This window comes from Cyanistes caeruleus, chromosome 2 (assembly GCF_971803275.1).
Source record: "Cyanistes caeruleus chromosome 2, bCyaCae1.hap1.1, whole genome shotgun sequence".
Lineage (NCBI taxonomy): Eukaryota > Metazoa > Chordata > Aves > Passeriformes > Paridae > Cyanistes > Cyanistes caeruleus.
The window spans coordinates 81,281,572-81,290,320 of NC_141702.1; the positions used below are offsets into that span (position 1 = coordinate 81,281,572).

At 46.4% G+C, this 8,749-nt stretch overlaps 1 long non-coding RNA gene across 1 annotated transcript; it reads right to left on the minus strand.

Annotated features, from left to right (window-relative positions):
- Nucleotides 1-817: 817 nt before the first annotated feature.
- LOC111927574 (uncharacterized) lies at nucleotides 818-8,056 on the minus strand. The gene is made up of 3 exons (XR_002863631.2): nucleotides 3,746-8,056; nucleotides 3,071-3,168; nucleotides 818-1,138 (listed from the first exon to the last, which is right to left on the minus strand). It is a non-coding gene; the product is annotated as an uncharacterized LOC111927574 (long non-coding RNA).
- Between the last annotated feature and the right edge of the window lie 693 nt (nucleotides 8,057-8,749).

An 8,749-nucleotide genomic window follows, 5' to 3' on the forward strand; every position in this document is an offset into this window, starting at 1 on the left:
CAACCTGGGCCGAGATGGAGGCGGCTGCCATAGGGAGAGCGGGCAGAGCCTTCCTGTCCCTCCCACTTTGGCTGGCGCTGAATGATTAAAACTAAGGGCGGGTGTACCTGCACTTGTACATACAGCTTGTTCTGTGTCAGCTCTTTGTAGGGAGAAAAGCCAGCCATGAAAAGGGAGACTCAGGCGATATGGATCTCAGTTTGGACGTGGAACCATCTGGGAAAAGTGGGGTGCTCAGCCCCATATACTCCTCCCTGTTCAGCTGCCCACGCACACCCTGTTCATCTGTCCCTGCATCTCCCTGCCTGTGGTGGCCCCCACTGCATCCATCTCACCATGTCTGGTCACAGGAGCAGCCCCCACAACCCCCAGGGATAGTGATAGGGACAGGGATAGTGTTCCCCAATATTCCAGCATCGCCTCATGCCCAGGGTCGACTGCTGCTGCTCACCCCACTGCTGGGGGGCAGAGGGGCAGCAGCATTAATAAAGATTTTAATGATGGCTACCGGCTTGTACTACAAGCATCTGAGTCTCATTTGAATTCAGGCAACTTTAAGCTCTTTTGGCAGTATAAAAGGGCCTGAAAGTGGATTCCAGTCACATGTGCATTTGCTTTTAGACTCCAGTGCAGTGCCAGCGTGATGTAAAGGGGCCTCCGCGAGCCGGAGAATCAGGCCCTGCATATTTTACACTCTTTTATAGCTTACTGTGACTCTGCTTATCTCTAACAGTTAAAAAACGAGTGCCAATGGTCTACACGCTGGATACGTATCATGCAAAACCAAATATAGCACGGCTCAAGAACACTCTTTGCATAATGTACATATGTATTTCATTTATTTTTGTAAAAATTCTGCTTAAGCATATGGAAGGGAAGGAGTGATAACACTGCCTAGAGGCAGATATAATGTGGTCAGGCAATGTGCAAGCTTCCTCACACAGCTCGAGGAATGTGCCTGAGTTTGAAGTTGTTACATGAGTCCTGGACAATTCCTTAGCAGTGAGAAGCAAGTAGGTCATACAGATGACTTTGTGACAGGGGTCTTCATTCACATCAGATGGCAGAGATCTTCCAAATGCACTTCACCTGGGGCTTATGTTTTCTAACCCAGAACTATGGATGTGCAAGACTCTGGCTGAAAATAACCATGTAGATCCATATTTAGGAGCCTGCATGCATGAATTTTTCTTCAAACTTTTGGCTTGCCACATCAACGCTGTCCTACCAGTAATTCTACAAATCCTCTGGCTTATATTGCATAGCACAACCACAAATGCCAATTGCAAAAAAAAAAAAAAAAAGAAGAAAAAAAATCAAAAAGAAAAGGTAAGCCATTAAAAGAAAAAAAAACAATATAACCATATTTAATAAAATTTAAAGCTCCCTGTCCTTTCCTGGCAGGGACAGCCAGACAGGACTGACCCCAGTGCCTGCCCCTGAGAGATGCTGGGCTCCTGCCAGTGCTTCAAACAAGAACTCTGCTTTGTTCATCGTAAAGTGTGCCTCTGTTCATGCTTCTTTTTTCTACTTTCCTTGTATAAAGACAAAATTACATTTTTAAAAATCAGAGAGTCTTCTGCTACAGATTGGGGTAAACCACTCGTCAGCTTTAACTTGGGCATTCATCACCTGTCAGCCACAGTGGGAATCACTGGGACCTGTTTGACACTGCATCACACATACCAGCTCCTGGATGCTTGGCCAAGGCCAGCCCTGAGCCTTCTGGGGCCCTTGGCCAAACCTTGTGGCCTTGCTGTGTTGAGGGGATCTCCCAGTCCTGCTGCAGTTCCTAGTAAGCAGGAAAGCTGGGAGGACTGAACTGGCCAGCATCTCACTTCCCATTAATAATCTCTCCTGGATCTACCCCTGATTTTTACAGGTGCAAATGACAGGCAAATTAAATACTTTAGCACTGGCTGGTGTTTGCAGATCCAGCAGTGTGTGAGGTGCTTTGAAGCTGGCATGCAGAAGGGAGCTGCTTGTACTAGGGTGAACAAAATGTAAGGGCTGATCTTCCAAAGAGGTTGCACCTTGGGTGGGGAAGATTCTCAGACATAATCTTGATTTCATGTTTAAGTTAATTTTGTTCAGGAAAACACCAAAGCATGTATTTATCTGTAAGTGGATAATTTAGTGTAATTCTGGATAATTTAGTGTAGCTCATCGAAAAGGGGTGCTTTGCTAAACAGGGGCTGTAAGAACACACATAAGCTAAACTGAAGTCAGTGGGCTTTACTTCCGAGAGACCTGGTGTTTGAAGCCTTGGGATCAAGATCTAAAGGGCTTGATGGAGAAGGGAAGGATGAAGAAATAGAGATTACAGTGACACTAACGTGGTTACTCATGCACACAAGTGAAGGACATGCATTTTACCAATGGATTTGTGTAGATTTTGGCTAACAGGCTTTGTTTTAGGAATTGGAGGATCTGTGGTAACAGCGTTTTCTTACTGGCATGCAAACACTTTCTGCTAAGAGGCTGTTTTGTAGAAGGAATTAGACTGGTCTGAGAGAGACAAGGTTGGAGCAGAGATGTTTTAAGAGGTCAAAGAGCTATCAGGGTATGGACACAAGAGAGGCAGTAACATCCAACAAGATACCTTTTTCTGTGTCGTGCTCCCCCTTTCTACCCTGAGCCAAAGCTTAATCTAATTTTTTTTACTGGTATAAAGTGGTTTGCTTAATATAGTCTTATGCAGCTGTAACTGAGAATAAAATTAGATCTTGGTGTGCTAATTGGGGCCCTGACCCAGAGGAGCAGTTAAACATACGCTTAGTGTGAAGCAGGGGAGCTACTCCACCTGAGTCAGTAAGGGTATGCCTAAGCTTGAGGTTAAGCATCTTTTCAAGTATTTGGAGCAGAAGTTCACAAGAGCTGGTTTCCAACCTCCTCCCATTTTTGCTTGGATACCTCAAAGCTCCAAACATTTTCATCTTAAAATAGTGAGTGTTTCACAGGGAACTATTATCATTTTCCTACCTTCCTTGGAGGAAAATTGCCCTCCAAATTAAGGGGTGAATTTCATTTTAGGAGAACCGCAAGACAAAGGTGTCTCTCCTTTACTGACCTTCATTTTGGTAGCAGTGGGAGTTCCTGGTTGCTCCTTCGGTGGAGGAATTAGAAGGAGGTGTTTGTAGGAAAGTCTGCGGTTCACTGGCTTGCAGACTGTAGAAGACAGAGGGACTGGGTTTTAATTTAAACTATCAATTGGAGGGAAGCAATAAAACATAAAAGATTTACTTGCCTACAAACCTCTGAAATGTCTTCTATTTTTAGAATTCTCTGCAAATGCTTTTCATGCAAATGTACACTCACGTATACGTACGTATGTATATCTCTGTTATGTAAATCAACTCTTGATTTCTTATTCACTGTGTTAAGGAGCTTAAAAAGGCTTTGGCATTTCTTTTACTCTGATGTGATTTTTATTTTTAAAGAAATAGTTAAACCTGCGTACCATACAGGTACTTTTAAAGCAGCCTGACTCTGATAGCTGTATTCAAGCTGAATACAATCTGGTTGCCCCCTGAAGTACTTCCCTAAATACTGTCAAACTTTTAAGTGCTTGCTTAAAGCTGATGCTGAAGTATCTGGCTGAACAGAGCCTTATCCATTGATCCAGGGTGTTTGCTCAGCACCTGGAGAGCTTGAGGTGGGACAGAGGAAGCACAAGGAATTGGCTCAAGCTCCTTGGCCTGCCAAAAAACACGTATCTGGCCCACAGAGCCATAGAAGCCTTTACCTGCAATGTAGGGTCACACTGAGTCCCGTGTCCTTGGTATGTCTGATCCTCTACCCACTTGTCCAGTGATGGCACTAGTCAGGCAGCTCTGGGAGTATGTCTCCTGGAACAAAACTTCTACTCTTTAAGTCATCATGAGTCTCCATCCTGCTGGCAGTGAGTCAGGAGATGACTACCATGGACCCCTTCAGTGCAACACCACCTTTCATAAAGTCATCAAAATCCAGAGGGAAGCCAAGAATTCCTGAGGCTGGATTGCATTGCAGTGTGCCCAGTAAGCAAAGATGTACATTACATGTATGCCTAAAATGGAAACACGAGCTGGTGCTTGCTTCAAAGGCAGCAGCCAGCAAATTCTCTCTGGAGACCAAATGCTCGTCCCAGCAGACAGCTCTACTGGCTGAGAACAAAGGTGAGAGGCAGGCCCCAGCCTGCAGGTGCTGCAGAGCAGCAGCCAGATCTACTGCAGGATATCTGCAAATAAAGTGGTTGGATCCCACCACATCTGTAAGAGAACTAAAACATTCAGCAATCAGAAAACATCTTGGCAAATATTTTTTTCCCCCCTGTAAGTAGAAGGATGTTTCCTAGTAGCAGCTTCTGCCTGTGCCCGTTGTCAGCTGCTTTGTGTGACTTCCCTTTTTACTTTAAGCTGTCTGTACCAAACACCAAAGGAAATGATGTGGGATTATTTTACACCCAAGTTGTATATCCCATAAAAAAGGGAGCACCCTGCTGTGGCATGCAATGGATTCTGTACAGTGGCAATGCATAGAAAACAGACACTGACTTTGAAAAGTAACACACTCCAGGGAGTCACTGCTCTCCCTGAGGAAAAAACATTTACGGTGCACCAGCTCCATTTGTTCCAGGGATGTTTCTAACCTGTTGTCTGGATTTTAATGCAGTTCAGGCTGTCACATCACACCAAGTTATGAGATGCCTTTAGTGAATAAGAACAATGGGCTCAAAGGATTGGGTTTTGATGGTTGTAAATATTGTTTATTGATGAAGATTAATGAAGGAAGAGCCAATGTGGAGCAATCAGGTAACGGAGGCAAAGCAGTGATGTGTCTTTGCCACCGATTGCCCTTCTAGAATACCAGGACCAATTGCCCCTCAGCCTTGATTTCCACTGTGGTCTCAGTGCTGAGCTCCAGCCAGAGAGGTGAAACGGAGCAATTTCCATATTGCCTGCATTCCCTGAATATTCATTCCTCTCGCTCAAAAAGGAAAAGAAAAAAAGTAATGGAAAGAAGAAAGCAAGCCTCACATTTTCTGTGGCATCTCAAGCTGGGGGGAAAGGCCAAGATAAATGGATACTTTCAAGGTCATTAGCTTGTGGAGCTCACAGTTTGTATTGCCCTGCCAGAGCCTGGCTTGGAGAGGTTATAAATGTTTTTCGTCTGGAGCAGGGAGCTTATTGTTGGAGTTTGGATCCTCTGCTTGGCTGACAGTGAAAAATCCAAACTCTGGTGGAGCAGGGCCCCCCTCTCTGCCCAGGAGGTCTTTTGTCTATTCATCTGTAGCAGAACACACAGGGAATTAGATGTGAGTTTGAACATATTGCGATGCCTCACCGCTATGGTTGCCACCACCAAAAACGTTGCTGGGCAGCTGACCTTCCTGGCAGCCCACCAAGAGAGAAACAAGGTCAAGTGCTGTTTGCTCTTCAAGAAAATTACATAGAATTTATATCCAGTCCACTCCAGCCTAACCAGCCAGCAGACCCATGGTCTGTGGAGAAGAGATGGGAAGGAACAGAGTCAGAAAATAAGGGTGTGGGGCAAGGCACCATCTGCTGGTTGCGTATTTTGGGGGTACCCTGAGCCAAGGCAGGGATGTGCCTTTTGCAGCTGCAGCAAGTGCAGCACTGCAGCAGCTGAGCCCACCTGCTGACGTGCAGGTGTCTTCTCCTCGCTGCTGCTCCCAGGCCTGCCGAAAGTCACTGCTTTTGTTTGTCCAAGTAAATAACCCCTGCACCTGGCTCCCTTCCGTACTGCTTGGGGCCCCTGGGGGATTTGGAGGGGCAGGGGCACAGCCACAGTGGCAGTGAAACGCAGCCTCTGAGGGGGAACTGGCGTCATCCTGCCTGGCTATCTACATCTCTCCTGCCTTTCCCCATTGCTTTGCCACCCAGCAGTGACACAGTGCGGGAAGGGTGTGTGAAAGGGCAGACATCCTTCAATCTCACTGCCCTGCCTTGAAGGCTGCTGCATTATTCTACGTAAGACTGGAGTTCTTCCTTCAAAATCAGGTTTCTCCATTCTCCCAGGTGTGGACTAGGTTTACTCAATGTATCAAGCTGCCCCCAGCATCTCAGGCCAGATGGCTTCCAGGGGACTCATAAATGGTGCAGATAAATTGTAGTTTGGGGTCAATGCCACTAAATTTCTAGCCACTGAAATGGCTAGAAAATTCCAGCTCTTTGGTGCACAGTCAGGCCAGATGTTTTATAGCCTCTGGTGGAACATCAGTAGAAGTATTTCATTGTGGTAAAGGTCAAAGATGGACTCTAAAATAAGCAGAGCCAGCATTTTTGATGGCTCTCCAATTAGAGGAATATTTGTTGGCAGAGAATATCTGCAGAACAAAAACTTCTCACTCAGAAACAAGAGTTTTAGCAGTGGCCTCTGAGAGCCACCAGGCCTCCCAGGCCTCGTGTTGGCATAGCGGATCTACAAGGATTTTATTTTCTTCTTCCAGGGCATGAAAGCCCCTGATACATGGAGTCAAACCCCTCTGCCTCTTGACTGTACAGTGCTGAAGAGGTTCCCTTGGTGGTTAATCACAGGGATTGCTGTTCATCGGTTCCAGGTCTTGACACTGAAGCAATGTCTGGCATTTCCATTGTTTCTCCTTCCCATGCCCCACCAAGCCCACAGGTCTGGCTTGCCTGCTGCCTGTACTGGTTGAGGAGCAATGGGAGACATTTTTCCAAGCCCTTTCTCCTCACCACCTCCAAGAGCCTCCAAAAAATTGCCTCAGCACAGAACAACAAAGATTTTTTCTCACTTAGCTGCAGCAGGATCTGCAGGACAGATGGACTGAGCGGAGATTTAAGTGCCAGGTGCAAGTCCATTTTGCTACTGAATTTATGCCCAAGATAATATTCAGTGTAAGTTTTAGTTTACATAAAGATCCATCCCCAAGCATATATAAACTAGAGTCTGAAATAATATGATTTGAAAGTAGGCAGGGCATGAATTAGCAGTGCTCTTCCAAAGATATTTCTGAAATGGCACACAGAAATACTGAGAGCAGATGTTAGATTGCTTTCGGAGGACAAAAATGGGTCAGACCTTATAGCAGAGTTTCTAACTACGGTGTAGTCTCTGTTGTCCTATATTTCTCAGGATGAAAGTGAGGAACATTAACGCTTCTGCTCCAGGTGTCCCGAACTGAGGCAGTGCTGGTATGTGTGAGAGGAAGCCATTCTGCCTTTCCGTCTGTCATCTTCAGAAAAATAAGCTCTCTCCCCATGTGAATCAGGCAAAAGGAGAATGGTCAGCCCAGATGTTGCTGTCCTAAGAATGAGAGTTTGGGGAGCAGACAGATCCCAGGAAGCATGGGATGAAGCCCAAACACCTGCAAGTGCTCTGGCTGTGGTGTTACCCTGTGGCCAGGGGCTGGAAGGCAAAGAGGAAGACTCACAGGACCTGTTCAGCACTAGGCATGGACAACAGACCTGGCAGCTGGGGCAGGAGCCATGCTGTGGCAGGAAACCAGGGACTAAGTGGCAGGTGTGCCTGCAGCCTGGGCAGGGCTGACCTTGGCTGAGGTGGAATGGATGGATAGCCATGAGGCACTGGCAGGACCTCCCTGACAGACAGACCAGCCTGAAACACGAGGCCTCTGGATGGGAGCCAAATCATTTGCCATCACCTTGTCAGTGTCCTGGGATGACCTGGACACTGAACCACTTCAGGCTGACTTAGTGGCTGGAGAGACTGTAACTCCTGGGACAAATACCTTACCATCACTTTAACCTGCTTGGTTTTGTGAGCAGAAAGGCAGCAAACAATTCTGTGGTTTTGTTTTTTTTAAAAAGGTTTGGTCTTTTTTCAAGTTGTGATTTCCTGTTATAGAGGGTTTTCCTGAAGAATTGCCTTCAAGTCATCTGATGCTTGTTGGAAAGGGAGGCTTCCCTGTGTAGCAGTGGTTAAAAGACAGTCATGTTCCCTGCATATTGCCAAGGTCTGTATCACTTTGTGCTGGCTGCAGGCAGCAGCAAATCAACCTGTGGCTGTAGCAGCAGAAGAGTTACAGGAGAGGGGAAAAAGTAAGCATGGGCAGTGCACCTATGATTCCTGCTAGCAGGTGCTCAGGACAGCAGAAAGCAGGCAGTGCCACTTTAACTCTGCTGAAAACACCAGCAAAAGTCTCCCTGCCTCCCCACACAGCACAGCCTTTGGTTTCAGTACTGCTGTCACAAAAGCAACTGGGACAGGAGGGCTGTGCTTCACAGGCATGGCAGAAATCCCAGATAAGGTCTAAGAGAAAGGACACCCATTTCTCTGAGTGCCTGCAATGCTGGGACAGGGCTGCGGGAATGGCTGGACTTGGTGGGGCTGTGCCAGGCTCTGGGGTCACAGCCCGATGGCTCCCGGCAGTGTTTTAGACTAACAAGGACCAGCCTGAGGGACCAGCATCTCCAGAGCAACAAGGGGAACAATGGCAGGAACGCTCCCTGGCCCTGACCAAGTAGATTGTAAGTCAAAACAGGCTATCACACCCAAAGTCAAGTCAAGGGATTTTTTAGTGCCAGGGGAAGGCTTACTGGGCTTCATCCTTTAAATATATGGACCTAAAATATATTAGCAAGATACCAGTCAGAAAAATGCCAAAACCCAGCCGAAATCTTACTGCAAAATACTTACCAGCAACCATTAATGCAAAATAATTCAGCCATTCAAAACCACTTGTTCTTCACATCAGTCCTTGATTAATAGAAACTTAAGTTTTGTTTGTTTGTTTGTTTGTTCTTCTGGGATTAGCTGTTTT